At 47.1% G+C, this 23,651-nt stretch overlaps 1 protein-coding gene across 2 annotated transcripts in view; it reads right to left on the minus strand.

Moving 5' to 3' along the window:
• Window positions 1–23,651, minus strand: part of LOC144128538 (vesicular glutamate transporter 3-like) — a 70,850-nt gene that overhangs the window by 34,930 nt on the left and 12,269 nt on the right. The window contains exon 1 of one of the 2 annotated variants that reach the window (XM_077661991.1): window positions 6,712–6,868. The exons of the other annotated variant lie outside the window; for it this stretch is intronic. The gene's annotated coding sequence lies outside the window, so the exon portion shown is untranslated. Of the gene's footprint in view, window positions 1–6,711; window positions 6,869–23,651 lie in introns of those variants that run through there. 2 annotated transcript variants of the gene reach the window in all.

Genomic DNA, 23,651 nt, shown 5'->3' on the forward strand with positions numbered 1-23,651 from the left:
AAAAAATGTGTAAAATCTCAGGCGAAACATCCTGCATATGTATACAGGAACAGTGTTGTCACAAACAAGGCCCGCAGTGTTGTCAGTATAGTTCTAAGAGCAACCTACAACTCCGGCTAGGCGACAAAAAACTGCCGAAGCTTGGTGAGAGCCAACCAGGCACGAAAGAAACATTGTCGCATTTCATCGCTACTGCCGTTGAGACGGATTACACTGCATGCAGGCGGACGAGTATACGGTGCGATCCTCGACGAATTGCGCATAGGCCATTAGCAGTCGAAGTGTCGCGTCGCAGCGTTTCAGCCGTTTACGTCTTCAGTCTTCCCTTTTTTACAGCTATAGCTGGCTTAGCCCACATACCTCGGCTTAGCGTATACTTGTCGACGTCGGCCTCCCGTGCCTACGTCAATGACTCGCCATTGATCCCGTGACCAACCAGCGAACACTGTCCATGCCTCGTGCTGCATTAATCGTCATCGAGTAACGTGCGCCGTCAAGCGCTTCGAAACGCCTGTCAGGAAAACTACCTCAAATTATTCAAGTCCTCTCTCCCCGGTTTTGATCACATTTCGCCAGTCGTCCTTCGCAGCGCGACTTCAAAGTCGACGTCATGAATCAGAAGCAATTCATGGTTAACGTCGCGTCAGGGGACATCACTCTCGAAAACAATAAAATGCAGTCACTGAACAGGTGCGTCGACCTGACCTGTAGTACAGCACACAGTGGAACGCGAAATCGATTATGCTTATATCCACTCATTTCTCTGACCACAAAAAAGGTACAGCCAGGATGCTATAAAAACGGATTGTGCACCTAGCCAACAAATGCTGTAGTCTAACACAGTAATGCCCATTCTCATTTTTTAATACAACCACCGTCATCGCAGAAGCCATCACTGACCTCGTTATGCAATGCGTCAACGTTTCGTCAGTCATTTCGCTAACCAGCTAGCGGTGATCACTCGCCGTATCATTAGAGTGAGCGCCTGTTTTATATTTTGTTTATGCGCACGATGTTGTACTATGGTGCCTCACTGCCGACTCCTTCAGCATGACACATGGTAATCTATACGCCGCAAAGGAGCGTGCTGTAATTTAAGAAAGTTTGCGCCCTGCAGCAATTTTTTTTCTTATTATACCCAGACGGGGAACTGTGCTGTTTCAGTGACTAGGTCAGGATTCACTTTTCGGATCCGCGTAGCAAAAAAAGTAAATTAAACGAAGCGCGAACACGGTACAAATCTGTTTCTTTACTGATTATCGCATACATTCAAGTCATTCATCTGATCCTCTCGTTGATAGACATTTGCGACCACTCATTCTGCAACTTTGTATCATCTTTTTTTTGCATCTTTTTGTACCATGAACTTGGGAGCTCGATCCCATGATTGTCAACATAAGGAGTGCTTAACATCGTCCACATTTCTGCGCTGTACCTCGTGACCATTTAGTGACCATGCACAAGTGCAGGCCAAAGCAATGTTAAAAAAACGCTTCATAAGACGGCTGTCAACGATCATTTGTCAAGAATTAGCGTGGTGCAAACTTTTTACCAAGTATTTTCCTTTTTCTAGAAGCATCATTCTTCTCACGCCTTTTCGAATAAGGTGCTGAATTGATAAGAAATTTAGTTATTTTGGGTGAGATTCACGTAAATGTGCATAGCGCATCACGTGGTATGACAAAGCTTCCTCACCAAGCAGGTTCACCCCTACAGCCATGCCCGCCCACAGCAAGGAACTACACACGAGCATAGCAGGGTTAATTAGAAATCAAATACCTATGTGGGCCGACGTTTCCAAGACATCGGCATATACGTGGTATATTTGTACGAGAAGTCACTTCCTGGTTCGCTGTTTTTTAAGAGTTCCCGCTAATGTCACCTTCGTGTTGTAAAGCTCTATGTTCTTGAATTTTCTTATGAACTCTAAGGTTCTCTCCCAGACACACTGAGGCTCTCTAATATCCGAAGTTCCTCTCCCTACTGCGTCCTACTGGAGGTAATGTCTGCGCCTGCAGACCACTGTCAAAATGCCAAACTGCTATACAAGAAGCTTTGTAGATGCGGTAGCAATTTACTTCCTGCTCCAGCAAACTCCATGCAGTCATCCCCCCCCCCCCCCGGCCTCTCCCTTTCCACTTTCCCGTCGCTGCTGCACTGAGCGGAGGTTAAAGCACGGCGACCGGCGCCTCATTGGTGCAATTTCCTCGCGTCGCGTTCCGACAGTGCCGCCGCTCGCATCCGCTCTTGGCGCGCTTTCCCATGATGAAGACGGCGCGCAAATGCACAGTGGCCCGCAGCCACACGCGTCGACCGCCGCGTCGACCCACGCATACCCGAACTGGAGCGCACAATTAGAATTGTAAATCTCCCCTGGGAATGCGGAAGGGTAATATGCCGTAGAATTGATAGCCACCGAATTTTCCTTTTCCAGTGACCTGCGCTATCGTGGTAAAGTTGAGAGCATTTTAAAGCGACCACAATAAAATGAAGCTGCGTGTCTGGTTCCCCCGCGTAATCGCCGTCGCGTTCAAAGAGTGCATTGCGCTTACAAAAGTTTCAGTGGACAGTTTAGTATGGACAGTCTATAGACTGGATGCAGAAATTGTAGTAAGGGGCATTCAAGGCCATTCAAGCGACCCGCAGGCCAAACGAGAAAAGTTTACTGCTGTGATTTACCTGAAACTCATCTTTGGTATGCTATATAATAAAGTCATGTAAATAGGGCCAATGTAGTTCAAAGTGAGTGCAGTCACACCTGTAAATAGGATACAGAATTAAAATTGTCACAAGTATTGCAGCGCGAAGGAACTGTGATTGAGATTGTGCATGAAATATAACTTTCTGTATAACTTCTTTTGATCCGGAGTTCCCGGGTTCGAACCCGACCGCGGCGGCTGCGTTTTTATGGAGGCAAAACGCTAAGGCGCCCGTGTGCTGTGCGATGTCAGTGCACGTTAAAGATCCCCAGGTGGTCGAAATTAATCCGGAGCCCTCTACTACGGCACCTATTCTTCCTTTCTTCTTTCACTTCCTCCTTTATCCCTTCCCTTACGGCGCGGTTCAGGTGTCCAAAGATATATGAGACAAATACTGCGCCATTTCCTTTCCCGAAAAAACCAATTATTAATTATTTTGTATAACTTCTGTAAAGTATAACTTTCGAGTATAACCTTCCTGTTGTGCGGAGAAAAAGTAAGTAAAGATAATAATATTATTAATAATAAACGGCCTCTTTACAGGCCAGTGGTTCCAATTCTTTTCAGGGTCACATTTGGCTAAGCATTTGGCTAAAAATGCCATAAACATTGCGAATTGGTGTTGTATATTGAGCAATATATGAAAAGGAAACGGAGGAATGAAAAGTGGTGGACAACTCAGCACGTGTCGGTGATTGCTCCATGGTGACCATAAATCTGATCCCAGCATGCTTAAAATGTGTTTTCAATTTTTTGTTCCTTGAGATAATGAATGGTATCTTTTATTTAGCAAATTATACGTGTGCGCCAGGCACACGTGTCTCTTGTTACGCATACACACACAAAACAAATTATTGGCAAGGCTGTGGCGCTGGCAATGGTGCAACATAATTTAATAAGCCTTTCCGGTACAAAGTATTCATATGGAGAGTAAGTGCGCGCTAAAAATGAATTCAATGGAACTTTATCGCGATACATTTAAAGGAGCCTCAGGCGTTAACCACATTCTATTTTATTTCAGTTTTTTCATACATGAGCATAAACTTCTGTTTTCTTTCTTTATTGCTTGACCAATTCTTTGTAAACACCAGTGCGTTGTATACTTTTACTGATGTGGTTTCAAAGTTGACAGAGGAATTAGTAGTGCTCACGTGACTTACGCGGCCGCTTGTGCGACCAGCTGCCCATTTCCAGCCGCCAGTGTCTGTTCCTACATCCATATCAGTGAAAAAAGAAGATTCCTTTTCGTAGGCCGGTAAAGACAATCGCCCAAAAGCGAGACAAATAGCTACGACAAGTTTGATCCATGTGTTGACGCACGATGTTTTGAACCTTATACCCCATTGGCGACGCAGCTGGCTCGGCGTGTCGTGTACGGCTTCTCGCGCGCGTATGACAGACGCTCTGCGTGTGTTCTATATGCGTTCGTTGCGCAGTCTCCAACAACCTCATCACGTGCGACACAGGCGCTGGAGGAGAAACGATATGTTGGTTATGGGTGTGACCATCACACGCAGTTGATCCGTCACGAAGGTTTCTTTGCGACGCACACGTTTTCAGTCACTGCAGTGCGTGCATGTGATGCGTAGCGAGGAAGTTGGCAAAATACCTGCAAGCTCTCCGGCTTTAGTTTGCTCAGACAGTCGATTGAAGAAAAGGTCCCGCAAGGAGTGACTTTCAAACAGTAGCATTAAACATGTCATGCTTTGCCGCATGCTTAGCTGTTTTCTGTACCGGCCGCATTTATTTCGTGGTTCTACGACCTCTACAGACGACAGGCCTATGCAGACACTGCCAGCATAGACTGCTATCGTGGCTGTCTAGTCAGGCTGTTGAGCACAAGGTCAGACATCGGCCGAGGCGGGTTCATAGCGGTGTGGAATGAATTACAAAATCGCCACTGAGCTGAGATTTGGGTTGAAGGTAAAAAATGGCTGGCGGTTTAGCACTGCTAAGCAAGAAATGTCCGAAAGCACAGATTTTTGCAGGTGGACATCACCGACAAGTACCTGAAAGCGCGATTGAGGGGTCCACCGACCCAGGGAGCCAGTTGGGGATGGTGACGATGTCCTCGGGCTTAAAGGCAGTTATGTGCATCTTCAACTTCTTCATCGCCAATGCCAGTTTACCTAATCTACGCTGGCGTCTTATGCTCCAGTGCCACGTTTCTGCTGCAGCCATATTACTCTAGTGCCGTGTTTCTGCCTCAGCGTTGTCCACGCCAACGCATACAGCGCACATTTCTCTGTCATTGCCGCCACAAAACTCACAGCGCGACTATTATTTTGATAGCAGTATTCGTTGATGAACAAGACTATGTGCAATGCACAGCGCGAGAGTGTGTTGCAGTTTAACGCGAGGTGTGTGCCATACGTGGGTATGTGCCATCGTATCTGAGGCAACAACAACAACAACAACGCGAGGTGTGTTCTGCTGCGGGTAGCCTAGTGCTCCCGCGCAATGGCCAGCTAAGCTGACCTGTTCCATCCTCCGCCGGTTCGAATCCCAGTCACAGATATTTATCTGATTTATTTTAGTGATTCATTTCACTTGGCACAAACCCGCAAACACACCGCAATCCTATACACATAGCAAGATCTTGCTCAGAGTTTGCCCATCGGAATAATGCTTTGGAAGTAATGTTAGCATGTGATGGAAATTATACTTCATCCCTGGACTCCGCCTTCTCTCAAAGCCCGCAAGTTGCTTTCGCGCGTAAGAAAAGAAATGCAGTGAGTCTCAACAATGGTGCCGAAGATAACATTGCAAAGCGAAGCACGTCGACATGCGGAGCACTTCCGTTACGTCACTTTATATAACCGAGAAAAAATATCTGCGCAGCCTCACGGGTGTGCACGTGGACTTGCGCGCACACGCGAGCTCATATGCATGTGATTTCATCGCAGACGGGGAGGCGAGCTGCGCAGCCTGCTTCTCCGGGCACCACTCGGTGGTCATGGTGGCGAAGCCACCGGCAAGAGCTAACGAGAGAGGGACAGATTTCCTTCGAGATCGTTCATTCTTTCTACTTCCGAAATGAATATCCAAACACCAAGGCGCTACGTGCGCACTGCCGCCGAACAAGGCCAAACGCCTGAAACGTTCCATCGATAACATAAAAAGAAAAATGCGAGCAGTGCAGCAACCTTAGGCTACGGCGCCTCGAAGACGCCACAGACCTCGGTTTGAGCTATTGAGTCTTCCTAAAGTTTTACATCCCCAGCTTATTCAGAGCTCGCCCTGCGCGAGAGTTTTTATGCCTCCAGCGTCGTCGAAGCATGGTAATAAAATGTAGAGAGAACTACATGTACCATATACATACGTGGTTGTGCACTGACATCTGCCTGTGATCCCGCAAGGTGCAAAGCAAAGAGAAAAAAACACGTGACGTGCTGTTGTTCTTGCGTAGCCTGCGTCCCATTAGGTCAACGTTCCTCGCTAACCACCGAAGGGCTCTGAGGTTGCGCTGCAGAAACGCAAACAGTTCAAGTACGCCACACAGTAGCACCGCAAGAAGCATCTCGAGAGCCTAAAGGCAGGGAGCAAATCCCAGCGCAAGCGTGACAGTGCGTTTTCGTTTCGCTAAGTGCAGACTCCACGAGATGCACGCAGAACTGCAGGCAAAGCGCCTCGGACTCCCGGCGATTAGATGACCATGCGTCTTCGCACAATGTGCACAATTTCAAAGACGGGGCGCGTGTGCTAGCTTGCTGGCTTCTCTACTTACGCGTGCAATGAGACGGTTTCCGCGCCCGCGCGTTGTGGTCTGACTTAATAGGGCCCTTGGGAACAGCACAGCGACACCCAAATGCTCCAGCGAGCGCCTGAGCACATCTCGCGCCTGCACCGCACCTGCAAGACGACTGCACCACAACCACTGCCGCCGCCGCCCCCACCACCACTGTGCCAATGCAGCCAGCCGCGGAGCGAACGGCTCGGCCGCGCGTGCAAGGAACCGCGACGAGATGCGAGCATATTCAGGAACTTGGCGGGACAGAAGTTAGCCACTTACCTCTCGAGCGCTAGCAGCAGCAGTAGCAGCGCGCTGCAGCGGAGTGCAGTAGCAGCGACAGCAGATGCAGAGGCGGCGGCAACCTGCAGCTGGCCGCAGCCGCCGTTGGTGTATAGGTGTCGACGACGCGTGCCGGCGTGCGCGCGGCGCGGTGGACGAGGGGGTCACGGGATGCGTCGGGAGAGTCGTGATGGCGACCGAATCCCAGCATCCTCCGGGATGCGCAAGCGCGAGAGGAAGAGCGTGCGCGAGAGTGAGGGAGAGAGGGTGAAGCTGGCCGTTGCCGCCGCTGCTGCTGCTTCTCGAAACGACTGCGCTGCAACGTCGCCGACGCCTCCGTTGCTGCAAAGCACCGGGGGCCAGGTTCTTCGATCGAACAGCTGCGCGGGTACGCTCTCCTCCTGCGCTGCAGCCCCTTTCCCACCTCCGCGGAACTCTTCTCCTTTTTCTCTCTCTCTCTCTATTCCTTTCTCTTTCTCGGTTCCTTTCCTCCCCAAAGTTCCTCCCTTCCTGCCTCCCCATTTCTCTCGCCCCCGCTCCTCTTTCTCCCCCGCCGCGCTGTGTGCGCAAGAATGAGGGTCGGTTCCCTGTCGGCATCCCCAAGTGTACTCTGCGCGGCATCCATCCCACGCCCTCCCTTCCTCATCGCACGCGGATCGTTTGGAGCACTGTACACGCTTTCCCGTGTGTCCCTACTTTCTCTTTCCAACTCAAGCGCGCAGGTTGTGCCACTCCCCTAATCTGTTCTCGTCGCTGGTTCCCTATTCACGTATCTGCGGGGAGTCGTATACGCCTGAACGGCTCCGCTCGAAGTAGGTTACTGTACCGATACGGAGGTAATCAAGCATAAGTAGAAAACAGCGTGTTCGTGCGTGCGTTTTCACTAGGAGGAAAAATGTAAAAGGGAGAGGTCGTATAGCCGATTTTCGACATCACGTCGTAAGAATGTGCCCCAACGTCTTCATTCGCTAGATTGTGGCGTGCACATCTGCGTAAGGTCGCTTTTCTTGTATGTGTTGTTCTTTTTCAGGGTTGCCTGTTCCGGCCTCCCGCGGCTCTGTCGCGGTGCAGGCGGCAGTCATTCGATGAAATAGCGAATATGACTCTCCGGAAAAAGACTTCGAAGCTTCAGTTTGTATCTTTGTCTTCTTCCGGTTCTCTTCCACAGTACCTCTCTCTTTTTTCCTGAAGAAAAAAAAACGCATTGGATGTGGGAAAGCTCTGCGGGTGAGAAGTTGTAATGTGCAGCTTGGCGACGGTAACCGAACACCTTCATTATTGGAGGCCCGGTAAGCACGAAGAACGTAGTCGGTGAGAGGAAGACGTTACTCTTTGCTTGCGTGCCACATTTCCTGGTCATCTCGTGTACAGCTGCGCACAACAGCTTCGATTCGCATTCGCGTGGTATTATCGCATGGATTTGAAGATAAAAGGAACTGGTTGGTGTAGTCCTTCTGTCTTTGTTTTTCTAGATGGCATATTAAAACCTCTTGTCATAGGTGTTGTACAGATCAGCTACGGTTGAGAATTTATTCTCGTTGATGCCACTCTCGGCAACAAGCTGAAATTTTCAAAAGCATGCTGCAATCGAAAACAACGAACAACTTAGCCGTGACAAAAGTAAGTGACTGATTAACTTTTGATGTCGTGGACTAAGTGTGCGCGCCTTGCATGCATAGGGAAGTCAGTAGCAAAGCTTACAACCCTTTGGAAACAAGCTGCCCAGCAATGTAAAATACTGTCATCTTTTCGTTTTGCACAAAGAGAGTAACATGTCATCGCTCTCAAGCGTGCACGTTCGCGTTCTTGAAGTCTTAAACGGCTATATTTAAAAAAATACTGGAGTAGTTTAGTGTCTAGCATTTGTGTTGCGAACTCTGTTATGAATTGTTCACCTTTTGCACAAGTAAGCGGACGTCAGCGCCATAAGTTATTCACAAAAAAAGCGTTTCTGTGTGGCGGGGGCAAATGTCAGTGTACTTAAACTGCAAAATTTTCTTAATCACTTCTCTTGATCTGCGCTGGTGCATTTGTGTTTCTCTGTCTTCATTATTTTGTCATAAATACTTTACCACCACCACCACTTCGTCATATGTGCTGGAGCCATAGTACCAGCGTAAGGAGCGTCAAACTGATATGCAAACTACAAAGGGAACCTTTCAGGTTTGAAATGATTCCATTTAGTGATCGAGTAAAACTTCGCGAGTTTAGTAGCAATACAATAAAAGGTACGTAGATGATACAGGACGCATATTACTGGCTATTACGTGCCCTGTTTCCTCCATGAAGGTCTTGCCAAACTTCATAAGCACGAGGGTCAAGCCATGTTTCCGATAAATTTCAGAGGCCGGGCTCAGGTGTGATTCAATAAAAGACAAAGGTTTATGGTTTATGGGGCTTTAACGTCCCAAAGCGACTCAGGCTATGGGGGACGCCGCAGTGAAGGGCTCCGGAAATTTCGACCACCTGGGGTTCTTTAACGTGCACTGACATCGCACAGTACAAGGGCCTCTAGAATTTCGCCTCCATCGAAATTCGACCGCCGCGGCCGGGATCGAACCCGCGTCTTTCGGGTCAGCAGCCGAGCGCCATAACCACTGAACCAAGGCAGAAGCTGAGTGTGCAGAAATGAAGATTCGGGATTCGTGCGCTTTCTTTAACATGTATACTATCGGCTTCTGAAAAACAACTAAATTTCATACAAGCAGTTCTTTTCGTATGTACAGTTGCACATAAGATGTGCTGTATAACTGAACGTTTCTTGAACGACGCAATCGAGTGAGGGCAGCATGACTGCACCGTCTATTTCTCAATTTCTTGCTAGCCTCCTTGCTGCGTAGTCGGTGACTAGAGTACAGTTGATTATACGAGCGATGTTGCTGAAGAGCATGAAGGGTAGTTAGCCATGGAACACAAAATAGAAATGAAATGAATAAAATGCTAGAATCGTCCGAAATAAACAAAAAGACTGAACATTAACTGACACGTTTAGAATAGATAAATTTAGAATATCGCGTACCGCTACGCTTACCGCGTACCGTGCGCCGCCACTTCGAACGTGCTGATTGGTCCCGACGCGGTAGGCGTGCGCGAAGCTTGTCCACACCTGGCGCCATCTGGCGCCCTCAAGGCGATCTGCGCATGCGCACTGACGGCGAGCGCTACGCGATAATCGGTAGTGGTAGCTATATGCGCTGTACTAAAACTGTACTGTTGCAAGTGAAGTTTACCGCGGCGTCCTCTGGACACATGAGAGGATGGGCATTCAGGGAAGGAAACAAAATACATTTCTTTTAATTCGCTGTTCGTCTTTTTGTATAGATAAAACTTGGTTCAGGGCCAAGGAATCGCATTCTTTTCTATTCGTCCTTGCGTGCCGACCTGCGTGCCATTGGTCGGTGCGGTTGTGACGTCAGAGCTGTAGCTTGCAAACCTTCTCTGCGGTCGGTTCTTGTATGCAAGGATTTGTTTACCATTCAAAAAGAAACAAAAGAATGAATCGAAAAAAAATGAACTGATACAGATTACGTCCCTAGGCCCCTTTAGCGCCATCTGTGTAGTGGGTAAGGAGCACGTACAGCGGTGTTCAGTGAGTGCTCGCTGAGAAATGCAGAAATTATGTTTCCATTCTGTGTCGAGTGAAATAGCCTTGCTTCAATCATCACATTCGCAAAGCAACATGAACAATTTCAATATCATTTGGTGGGAATTCGGGCGACTATAGAACAATGATAGAATTAATCCGTCTGCTGAATGGCGACTTCAAAACCATGGTGCGCGAAGCATTTCGATTTCCTTTCAGATGATTTACCGCGCGGAAAATTTAATGGCTGCAGCGCGAGAAACATCGAAGCAGCGACAAGGATGGACGTTCATGATGCGAGGGGCAACCTCGTATGCTCGTTTCTCGTTTATTGACCTCGAATTCAGCGTTAGACTTGAAACGATGTGAAAACTTACAGCAGTTGCTACATTATCAAGTTGCTCAACTCATTTATTGCTCACGCGTTAGGGGCAAATTCTGTGTTGAACTAGTATTCGATAAGTATTTGCGAACATTTGGTGAATTTTTGGCAACAGCGATGGGAATATGTAACATGTTATTTTTGCTTTTTATTTTTTCCCCTCTGAGAGTGGACCTTTTTCATACTGATTAAATAGATTTCAACAAAAGCACGTTCTTGTCAGGCCATAAGCCAACGTGAAGCCATGTACCGCCGTTTTTCGGTACAGCCGCGAAGGGCAAAAAAAAAAAGTAGAAAGGCCTCCGGACATTGCGCCAGGAGCGGAATTCCGGCCTTGCGACCAATATGTCGCCATCTCCACATTGCACAGACTGCACGAACCGGTACTCCTGCCTTCGCTGTTCTTTTGCCGTGTGTGGATCTTTTCACGGGCTTCTCTACGACAAGGTTCTAACCAAGCGGATACAGAGAACCACTTCAGAAAAACTATGGTTCCTTCGTCTCTTTCCTCGTGGGTCGAATTCATGTCAGCGTCTGCGTACAGTGGTATATTACGTTCCGCGAACTTAGAGGCAAACTTTGGCAGGACAGGAATGATAAGGACTTCGAAAAAACAAACATTGCCATGACATGATCCAACTTACGACTTCAGAACATGCATCTCTTAATTCAATCACGGATGTTTTGTCAACGTGTGTTCGAAGGAGTAATGAAACGCGGTCTATCTTATAACTCCCGCGGGTCATAAATTATACTGTAGGGCAAGCAATACACGAGGCTTGCTTCGAACAATATTACTTGGAGAAAGTTCGAAAAGGTTTTTTTTTGTTTTTGTCCTCCAGAGGACCGATCATCTTCGTTCGTAGCAATGAACCCGCAGTTTATTTCATTTCAGAGTTCACACTTTCATTACAGCCTTCGGTCCTTATTTGTCGAGGATGGTACGTGTTAGCAGCGTTGAGCGCATGCAATTTTGCCCTCCCGGTCCGCTATATTATGAAAGGCGTATAAGTTCACTAAGTAAAACGTGGTGGAGGCTGGTGGTGGTGGCGTTGGTGTACAGACGAGATTAGCCTCGCAGTGACTCCAAAACAATACTCTCCCAAACCCGGTAAGAATGCACCACATCAACCCAGATGAAGTCAAACCCAATTGCTCAAAATGTGGCCAGAGAGCTACGATGGAGCCCATCTTTTGGGACTGTCCCGCAGACCCACCACCCGAACAACTCCAGAAGCTTGTAGGCTCGTAAAGTTGGGAGACCCTGCTGGACAGCTCTAGGCCGGGAGTACAAGTCCGGGTCAAAGCACGAGCTCAAGAGGTCGCCTTCAGCATCGACTGAGGGCCATCTTGTGGGGCGGACAAAACCCATCACTCCCAGTACCGATATTAGTTTTATGACGGACTGACCACCTGAATTACTGACATGAATGATTGTGCCCCTACCACTGCAAGAGGCGACGCACTGGCGTATAGCCAGTTCAATGGTTCATACCAACTCCCGCGGAACTGCACAAAAGATGATGTGCAGTTCCATGGTTCATACCAACTCCCGCGGAACTGCACAAAAGATGATGTGCAGTTCCATGGTTCATACCAACTCCCGCGGAACTGCACAAAAGATGATGTGCAGTTCTATGGTTCATACCAACTCCCGCGGAACTGCACAAAAGATGATGTGCAGTTCCATGGTTCATACCAACTCCCGCGGAACTGCACAAAAGATGATGTGCAGTTCTATGGTTCATACCAACTCCCGCGGAACTGCACAAAAGATGATGTGCAGTTTCATGGTTCATAACAACTCCCGCGGAACTGCACAAAAGATGATGTACAGTTCCATGGTTCATACCAACTCCCGCGGAACTGCACAAAAGATGGTGTGCAGTTCCATGGTTCATACCAACTCCCGCGGAACTGCACAAAAGATGATGTGCAGTTCCATGGTTCATAACAACTCCCGCGGAACTGCACAAAAGATGATGTGCAGTTCCATGGTTCATACCAACTCCCGCGGAACTGCACAAAAGATGATGTGCAGTTCCATGGTTCATACCAACTCCCGCGGAACTGCACAAAAGATGATGTGCAGTTCCATGATTCATACCAACTCCCGCGGAACTGCACAAAAGATGATGTACAGTTCCATGGTTCATAACAACTCCCGCGGAACTGCACAAAAGATGATGTGCAGTTCCATGGTTCATAACAACTCCCGCAGAATTGCACAAAAGATGATGTACAGTTCCATGGTTCATACCAACTCCCGCGGAACTGCACAAAAGATGATGTGCAGTTATATGGTTCATACCAACATTTCACGGAACTGCACAAAAGATGATGTGCCTATTGCGCTTCTTGTAATAGGCACATCATCGACAATTACGCCTGTTTTCTCCTTGCAGTTAAACTGACATAATTTTCAGTTTAAACGGCTGTGAATTATAGTTACTTCTCGCATTACTTTTCACTTCTTGTGCGCATGCAAGTGCAAATAAATTGATATAAATTAAGCATAGCTACGCACTGCAAAGGTTTAATTTTGTCCTGGACCTGAAAAGAAACAGCAACATTGTAAAATTTCGTTAAAATGCTAGAGTTCCTGCGCTTGCAAAAGTTGGCGATATGCCACTCGGTTTCAGCCCGTAACAAGGCGAAATGCGGCACCTTGTCTGGAGAGAAAAACCTTTTTGGCATACTTTCAGTAGGATGAAACCAAGAAAAAAGATAGTGTAATTTCCTCGCGGGAACAAAACTAGACGGGGCGTGAAGGAGTAAATGGACTGAAAACTATTTAGTCCTGCAGCACCTGCCCCTCAGTTCCTATTTTTTTTTGCTTCTTTAAACTTGCCAGACTTTTCAACTTTTTTTGATAAGAGTTCCTCTGCCCTTTGCGAAAAAGAAGTTAAGAGGAATCGAAATAAAATTTAGATAAAAAAACCAATTCAGGGCGAAGCTACTCTTCACGGACACTTTCTGGACTTTCCGGCAGGCTCGCCAGAACAGAAAACATACGCCCGCACGTAGGGATGAAACCACATAAGTGTGTGGACACGTACACAGGTACACCCGCACGCACACGCACGCACGCACACACATGCACGCACAAGAATGAATCCGCACACAACAAATACACTAGCAACGCGAGAAGAAACCCGCTTCCACTGGTCAGTATATTGCACTTACTGCTACCAGGGCGAACCAGGAGGTTATTTTTACTTCATTTTCACTTTCGTGTCTCGTCTTTCGTACCTACCGAGGTGTTGCGCAACTCGCGTTAGTAAGTTCTTCCGCAGACAGATAAAAGCAGCGGCGAAATAAAGAGAAACAAGAAAGAGGAGAAGTGGACGGCGCAAACCCCGTGATAGTAAGAAGGAAAAAAAATGGAGCGGAAGACAGGGGGCTTCAATTTTTCGCCCGAACAGATCGTGGAACGAGAAAGAGCCTTCTCATGTGTGCTGTCGCGTGGGACGTTCGTTGCTACTGGCTGGGAAGAGAGGGCGGAGAACGGCAACACTTCCGGGTGCCCAGTTCCAGAGAGGAAACATGGCTGCCTGATGAAATTATCTTTTTTATCATATTAGCATTATATGTTGTCGTTTTTTGTGTGTGAAATGCAGGTAACAAACAGATAAAAAGTGGTTGATAGAGCATATGTAGCGCACCGGTGATAAAATATTGAAGTTGGTGGTTCGGTTCTTTTCGGGGCTAGCAGCAGAGCATACTTTATTTCTTATTTGTTTTTATTTTTGCTCTGTTTTGATCTTTTACGCTTCGTGGTTTGTAGCGACGGCGCTCAGATTTCGGCGAAACTCGTTGCTTATTCACATTCAATGAATCTTTCCTCGCACAGAGAATCGCACGAAAATAATGTCCCTGAAACTGCTGAAGGAAAGAAAAGAAGTTTAACGATAACAACAAAGACTAGCCTGTCCCCAATCATAGCTGGTACGCCAGATGAAGGGCGAAACGTTTGATTAGATAAGCGGCCCCGTACACAGCAACAGCATGGATAAAAATGGTCTCTTAAAACTATGTACAGACTTTCGTTCAGTGTTTCGCATATAATAACGACAAAAACAATATTGGCAGGGCGTATGGCTTGGTTATGAACTGACGTAAGCAAGCATGTTGACCAGTAGGAACTCGTGGAGCGGTGTTAAATGCGGCACTTGCTTGCAATGCGTCAGTTGTGGCATGCAGCTTGAAGTTAGCGTAAAGCGCCGCAAGTTCCTTTCTTTCAGAACGTGATAATGCTGCTGTGTTTTAGATGGTTTACTAGTTGCACTTCATATTAAATTGAATGTTTTTTAGAAGCTGCCCCAAATAATTACGGGCAAAAATATGCGCCGGTCGGCTAAGACCTGACAAACAAAACTAGCATTACGGACAGCACAGCGAAGGAGCCAGCGATTTGGGGCCAGTTGGTACGGCACGACCGAAAACAGGCGCAGGAAAGACGAAGCTCGGTAAACGAAGCTGTTTGCGCGCGAATTCGCAGAGGAAAGTGAATGAGATGAGACAGGTGTCTGTCCTCGTAGAGATTAAATTTCACAGAGCGGCAAGCTGGATATGCAAACGCATATTATATAACAGCTATAGAGAACAAAGCGCCCGCGCAGCTTATGCGGATTCTGGATGGAGGAACATCGTTACGAAGAATTAATCTAGTTTGGTCTCCACCGGTTCAGCGTGTGGGAAGCCTGATGGCTCAGCGACCTTTCGAAAAGGTTAGATTCATCTCTGCACCGTCACTCCACTCTACCACCCACGTGGAACCGCGCCACTCGCGGAGGAAACAAGCACGCTTTAGCGTGTTTTAGTTTATAGATGTGCGCGTTTCTCTACCCGAGCGAACGATGTATTTGTTCTTTTGTATGCGCGTTTGCAAGGAGCCCGGAGCTCTAAACTTCCACGGAAACTTGGATCCTGCTCTGCGCTATATTATGAGTGTGCCCTACCAGCGCCGCTAAAGTTATCCTTATGTTATCGCAGGGTCGAGCAGGGAGTGTCCTTTCAATGAATTGTTCAAGTCCTTTCAATCATGCCAGTGACTGGCAGATTCCTTTATCTGAGTAGACTGTTAGATTTGATCTGGGATAACTTTCTCAGGGGCATGAGGCTGATGAGGCTTCGCGCTCGATTTCGATTGTGGTTTGCTCTTCAGCACTTTCGTGAAAACTGCAGTTTTTCTTTATATTTACTCTTGCTTTAGTAATCGAGGGATCGTGATGTACTTCTGAGGTAATGACAAGAACCTTCTCATTGTGAAGAGAACATTCGACACAGATGTGTGCGCGTTTATGAAAGAACTGAATAAGGAACACAAGTGCTACAATCAGTAAAGAGTGAAAAACGCAGCGTGATGGCGAACACTCGCCCCCTCCCCTCTCCCCGCGCCTCTCGCATCACAGCTTTCGTTCTTAAAAGGGCTCTGAAACACCTTTCGAGGAGAGCACATCAACTCGCTTAATCATTGCATTGTGTTCTCATGAACACCTGAGCCACATAAAACTGCTCGCAGCAGAGGACCCACAATCACGCGCGAAAGTTGGCGAGCCCTCCCCGGCGACTTTTTCATACTCGCACCCTCCTCCGTCGCTCGCACCTGCGTATACAAGCAGAGAGGTGGCTATTGGTTAGATTCTTCCAGACGTCAGGCAGGTACCGTGGTCGCGGCCAATAAGCCGCTTAGCTCCGGCGGGTCGGGAAGCTTCGCCCTCGGAGGTGGGCCGGCGGAGTAGCGCCGACCTTTCAGCGTGCAAAAAGTGACGAGAGGAGAAGGAAGAGCGCGAAGACGCTGAGATTCAAATTATGACTACAGATAACTCAGATTCTACAGAGCGCATTAGAAAATTTCTTGCTGGACGATACTCGTGAAGAGGCGTGCTGTAACATCCCAGCTATACTGCGACTTTATTAGAGCCCTTTTCAGAGCCCCTTTAAGACCTCCTGCCCACCTCCATGCACAGTTAAAGACGCTAGCTACTGCCCCCAGTCACCCCGGAAGAAGGAGCCGAGCCGGCTCCTAAACGTTGGGTTTCAATGTAAAGTTTTTGCTTGGAGATGTGTAGAGTTTATTATAAGTGAGGAATGTTAAGCGTTGTCTCGCATAACTCTCCCTGGCATTATCGCACGTCTTAATACTTATAGTCAAGCAATTCTAAGGTGTTCGCTGCGGACACTGCAGGAGAAGTGTTATGCGTTTAGCTGCGCAATTTCAGTTTCCGCACCTTTGATGAAGAGGTCTAGCTTACTCCGAAACGTTAGGTTCCCGCCGAGAAGCCCACAGTTCGCAGTTCTTTTTGATGAGTTAATTAGTTAATTTGTTCGCTGGTTGGTTGGTATTTGGCTTTCGCTAAATACACATTATATGCAAAACGCAATTACGGCGCGATGTTGTGCGTGTGATAAGGCAAAGGGAAGATAGTTATTAATGTTATAACTTTGAGAAGTGGTCTTCAGGTGGTCTTCGTGAGACAATTAGCGTAAAACGCTGATAAGGCCTGCAGAGTATGGGTTCTGCACATCAATGTATTGCTCTCACAGCAGTTTGTGCATTGTGAATTTCTGGGAACAACATAAGCCTAATTACATTACTGTATCGTAATTTGCACATTTTGGGCTGTTACATTATCAGGAGCCGCTCATTGGAAGCGTTAGGCCACCCTTGATACACCAAGGAATAAAGATTCTAGAGGTACAAAGGGATAGTTTACTACAAAGAATGGTTTTCCTCCTGTGCCTACAAACTAATGCGGCACAGCTTCCTGGTGGTCAGACATGGCGTCAACGATAACCGGTCAGTGCAGTAGTATGCATTCTTAAACTCGTTTCCAAAGAAAGGGATTTCGGCCTGGCTACCAAAACCATTTAACTACAATGAAGTACTTCAAGAGACGCAGTGGTCTGCATCTGCTAACCTCTATGTTTTCTTCTTGTTTCCTTGTGTTGCTAAACCTTATCGCACAGCGGAGAAAAACTCCGGGTTTAAGGCTCATTCGGTGAACCATCGGTTTTGTTGACAAGAGGTCGAAGGTCGGACTTCCGGCTTGATCAGGTGTCCATTAAGCTGTTAGTTTGCTTTTAATTTTTCTTTCATGCTTTATTCTTGGATTCTGAAGACTATCCTCTATTATTTATTATAGCTGCTTTACAGCATGACCGAAACAAGGGTGAACTTTTTTCTTGATAAGCTCGCCCCTTATGGCGCCACCCAAACAATGGCAAGATACCATGAGTGGATAACATAAGCCCTGGATATCAATTGTATTTAGCCTCAGGATCACCCAAGGACAACAAATAGCGTATCCCATTGCTTGGCCGCCTTGGTTATCCCTGAACTCTTTGTTTATAAAACCGGTATAAAGCTGAGAAATGCCAAGTCCTGCAACCGCACGCAGCGTCACTGCCATTTCGTGCATTTTCGAAGGTTCGTTTCTAGACGAGTACGAACAGATCTTGACTGGCGCAATTTTACTAGTCAAGACAGCATTTTTGACACATCGTAGTGAAGGCTACGTGATAGTCGCGACTATCTGGGCGGCGTTCTTTAATGTGCACTGAAATCTCACGGACCATTTCTGCACTTAGCCCACATTCAAATGCGTCCGCCGCGACGAAGGGCTGAGCACGTGAATGCCATAGCCTCTGCGCCACCACGGCAGGCTTGAACATTTCTTGTGACGTGACGTCGGGTGCGTACAACTCATTGAAACTTGGTTTAAAGCCAACATATGAAGGAGATGAAATGTAGACAGTGAGCTCCAACACACCGCCATCACCGCTACATGCATACTGCATTCGTTAACCGTGACGTTGCTGGGGCAACGTCACGGTTTTACTGACACACACACACACACACACACACACACACACACACACACACACACACACACACACACACACACACACACACACACACACACACACACACACACACACACACACACACACACACACACACACACACACACACACACACACACACACACACACACACACAATGCGAAAGGCTTGGAAGGCATTTTGTACAATCTGCAGTCTGCCCTCCAGGCAACCCCCGTTCTGTCAGCGTTCTCGCATTCTCATTTTGGGTGGGTGAGCCGCGGTTGAAGCTCTCGCAAACGCGAATACAATGGAGAGCTTCAGCCCAAGAGCGGAGCGCGATATTTCGCCGACTCCTCCACCGCCAGGAGCCTGTGCGCTCAGCCGGCCCAGACAAAGGCTCTGCGCTGGGATTCGAATGGACGAGAACTAGCCCCTCCTCCAAAAAAAAAAAAAGAAAAAAAGTCAAAGGCCGCCGCCGGGAAGCGCCACTTGGAGTTGCCCTTTCAGTCTTCGATCCCACGTGATGAGGGCCCGTTCGGAGAGGAGAAGGAGCGCCGCCTGGCGGAAGAAAGGTCAGACGTCACTGGTGCTGGCACCGCGCTGAAAGACCTGACGCCACGCAACCGGCGCCGCGTCCCTTGCCGCACCCATGCCGTGGTGTGACACCGCGTTTGTTTGGAGCGGAGCGGTACAGAGGGGGGAAGGGCGTCTTTCCTGGGCTGTTCCCACTTGTGTCGCCTGTGGGAGGGCGGATCCTGTTGTTGTTTTCGTCACTTTTCAACATGGTGACGGAAAGCGAAAGGGCGATAAAGCTTGCAACCGATGCCCTTTCGTTTCGGCACTGGTGCTCAGGCGCGGCGTGTTATGGTTGATCGGTGTTGTGGGCATCGGAAAGAATCTCTGCACGAGAGAACAGGAAAGGAAATTAGGGGTTGGTACACGTTGCCGATGTTTGCTCCGGTGGTCCGTCAGCAGGACCTGTCTTCTAAGAGCTCGAGTAGATTAAGCGCACAATAACACAGCACACAGGAAAAGAAAGACACGATACAGGCACTTCTCGTGTCTGTCTCGGTGTCTTTCTTTTCCTGTGCGAAGTGTTTTTGTGCGCTTCATCTACTCGAGCTATGAACCAACTTGCCCAAGAACGTGTTCTTCTAAGAGCTCGGCCACGACCTTGGAAACACTGGGGAGGAAGCAGGACCAGGCTTCCCTTAACAGGGGCGTAGCAAGGGAGAAAGGAAAAGATATCGCTGGCCACCATTCAGTTCCAAAACAACCATAGAGCGAGAGAGTCTGATCGAAAACGGCGAACAGATTGGAGCCACGGCCTCTAAGTGCCTCTTTCTGGGCCAGTATACCGCTCACTCTAACCACTCCAATCCCCTTCGAAGAAGCGTCCCCACATTAAAACAGCGTTTCCTAAAAAAAGCAAAAAAAGACGGGAACGTGGTCGGCTGTAGGGATTGTTCGTTCGCGCCTGTTCATCGCTCAGTCAAGCGGCGGTGAGCTTTATTAAACGTCCTTTTGACAAAGTTATGATCATCTGTGCCTGTTTACGGAAGACCAAATGCTGCATCGCTTCCAGTATGTTACTTCTTGCCGACTATATTTCACGTAGTTCGCGCGTGCTATGACTGGCTGACTGACTGACTGATTGATTGATTGATTGATCGATTGATTTATTCATTGATTTACTGATTGATTCGTTTATTGATTGATTGATAGATTTATTTATTTATTGATTGATTGATCGATTGATTGATTGATTGATTGATTGATTGATTGATTGATTGATTGATTGATTGATTGATTGACTGGCTGACTGACTGACTGACTGACTGACTGACTGAATGACTGACTCAATCGATCGACCGAGCGACCGACCTACAAATTCATACATTTATTCATTCACTAACAAACTGACTGAATACAGACAGATTGCTTGGTTGGTCGGTAGATATGTCACTTTTTCAATGCATATTTTTTCACTGTTTTTCTTTCAACCTCTGGTCTCCTTTTCAGCGGCGCCAAAAACCCATTGCCAAGGTTTTATACAGCGGGATAGCTTCATCTTTTATTCAGGAGCCAGTCTCCATCCGTTAAGAGCGTACGTTTTATGTAATGAGATCTCTGTAAACGCGCAGCGCACTTTTATTCTATGTTTCTTGACGCCTTTTACTTGACATTCGGTAGCGTGTGAGCGCGCGTTTCTTTATGTGCGTGATGCTGCCATTGTGGCGCGTGCCATGATTGCTAATGCGCTTTGAAAATTCTACGCACTGGCCCTGAAACGGATTAATGCAGTGAGTGACCACGCGTAACGGAGAACCGGGATACACCACCCGTGTTTAGATGAAAGAAAATTGATCTATTATCTTTTCATGCAGTGAAATCGTGACCCATCCATCACCTCACTCATTTATTGATTGCATGATTTGATACTCGTACAAAATTGCAGCCCTTGACCACGCTTGACGGTAAGTCCTGTAAAGAATAAGAAATTATTACATAATTCTACAGATGGAATTTGGAAAATAGATGTGGCCATGAGGCGTTGTGCTCGCTTGGAAACTCTAGCAGCGAGTTTCTTAGTATTTCAAGCAGCATAATCGCTAGATTACCTGCACATATTCTATTGTCTAGCTATTTTATTTTTCGTAATATAATTTATTGCATGGGTCTCCCAAGCGTAATTAGAGCTCCCTTGTGGAGCACTTCTTTCAGAAAATTTCATTTCCTATTAAGCTTGTTCAGCTACCAGCGCACCTAGGTAATATTTTGGGCTTGATATGACTTCACATGAGCTTGCTTCGCCTCAAAGTGCATTTATCAGCCTGAAGTGTGAGATAATTTTTTTTATTGCTTTGACGAGTCTTTTTCTTCCTCTAAAACACGATTCCAGCTGTTTGCAACGAATTAATTGGGAGCAAAAGCGCGGGACAATAAATCAACTAAATTTGTTTCCATTAACTGTGAGCAGGACATGGTTCAAAATTACTAACCGGCTGTTAGAACAAATTACAGAGGATTTTCACTCGTGAGCACTGCTGCTAAACTTTGGATTCCACTCCTAAAAACACATTTCTTCATGGCGGAAAGAGGTGTTGATTGAACTAAGAATCTTGGACTTTGAAGCGATAACAGTATTGTTAATTACTAGCGCAAATAAGTTTCCTTGCAATAATCCTAATAAAACGCTTTCAGAGAAATGGCGTTTTGTATCGCACTCGCTCTGTGGTGCAGAGTACACTTTAACCTTGGGATATTAACACACCTGGCACTTTTGGCTAGTTGCGTCAGAATGACTTCTGCCACTACTCATCTTGAACATTTATTCTATAGATATCTGGTGCGGTCGAAATAAGAATTCAATTTTTGCCCCTGGCACCGAGCTATTAGCAAAGAGGGGGGTGGGGGGTGTTAGTGACACGTCTGTGGCTCTGTTCGGGGCAGAGATGGGTTTTCTTGGGCGGTTTCCGTGAAGGGGGCGCTGTTTTATGGTTTGCGCATCTGTGGCCATTGGTATGTATACTGTTGATCTTTCCTGTGTAATAAACTAGATGTAGTAGCGCCAGTCTCGCGTCCTTTTCTTTCATGTACGTGTTTTGTTACTGCTACTAATTCCATCTGAATCTGAAAACCATCTTGTCCGTCTGCAAGTTCTTTAAAATACTAACACTCCAACAGATGCTCTCTAGTATGTTTAGAACTCTGCCGCTCGCCTCACTGCCCTCAATTTATCTCGGTTCGTCAGTGCGTCTTCTTTTATTCATATTTTTGTCTATCGACGCAAATGTTATCACTTATGACTTTTTCAATAATGTTACTGCACTACTAGGTGTCAAATGAAAGTTTTCTCCCACGTATACTTCTTCTGAACAGCGACAAGCCATCCAAACTGCAGGCACAGCCTTTGTCAAATATTCACAGCCCAGAGGGTTTGCTTGGTCTTAACGCCGTGTGTCTAGTGTATTGACAACGTTCCAGATGCACTGAAAGTGAGAGAAACTCTGATTTTAACCCTTCCGAAAAGTAGGACTTGCACGGATGCATTAAGAACCACACTACACGGCATAGGAGAAACCTCTTCGGCATATTGCTTCTGAGAAAGGCTGTACCAACGTGTCGCACCAACATTTATTGCTATTCCTTCAAACCGCTTATTATAGTAATCAAAAGCTGGAACCGCCTTCCTTGCTCTACTGCTGCAATAATGAATAATAATGAAATGTTGTGTGTAAAAAATAAAAAAGGCCCTTTCGTCGACCTAACTGTCATTGATCATTGGAAGAACTGAAATAATGAACAAATGAACGTACTAACATGGCTATCTAACTCGCTAAATAAATAAATTTACCTCCGTGAACTAGACACATTCCGTCAATAAGCATCTGATATAAGTTTTTGCCATGATCAGGCTTTGCATTCTAATTCTATTTTACAGGGCGTTCTTATCCGTTCAATGACACCTGCGGAAACTGAGCCCTGCACATTGAAACTGCAATGGTATTCTAAATTTTTGCTCGTTAAAATATAGTTACGCTAGCTCATACAAGTCCTCTCCCCGCATAAAACGCGTCCGAGCAGCTTCTGCAAATCGCATTTTAACGCTGCCCGGGAATCCAACTAAAGCCAATAGACGTCCACATTTTATGGGTTACGGTTTATGGGGTTTAACGTCCTAAAAATCAACTCAGGCAATGAGGGACGCCGTTGTAGAGAGCTCCGGATAATATCGACCGGCTGGGGTTCTTTAACGTGCAACTGACATCGCACAGAACACAGGCCTCCAGCATTTCACCTCCATCGAAATGCAACCGCCATGGCCGGGATCGAGCCCGCGTCTTTCGGGTCAGTAGCCGAGCACCATAACCATTAAACCACTGCGGTAGCTGTTTACATTCTGCGAGCCCTACACTAGAAGGCTGCGTCCCTACGTGGCCGTATCCCATTCATACTCTTCCCGTGACTTATTCTGTCTCGGGCATTTCACACTGGCAGGCATAAATGGGTGCCGCGTCGAGTGGAGTGACCCAGTATCGCAATCCGGGTCATATATAAAGTTAATGTACACGAGTTTCCATTTCTTCGCCTTCACAAAAAAAAAGGGGGGGGGGGGGGCGAGGTGAAAGAAGCGAAGCGGTA

This window comes from Amblyomma americanum, chromosome 4 (assembly GCF_052857255.1).
Source record: "Amblyomma americanum isolate KBUSLIRL-KWMA chromosome 4, ASM5285725v1, whole genome shotgun sequence".
Lineage (NCBI taxonomy): Eukaryota > Metazoa > Arthropoda > Arachnida > Ixodida > Ixodidae > Amblyomma > Amblyomma americanum.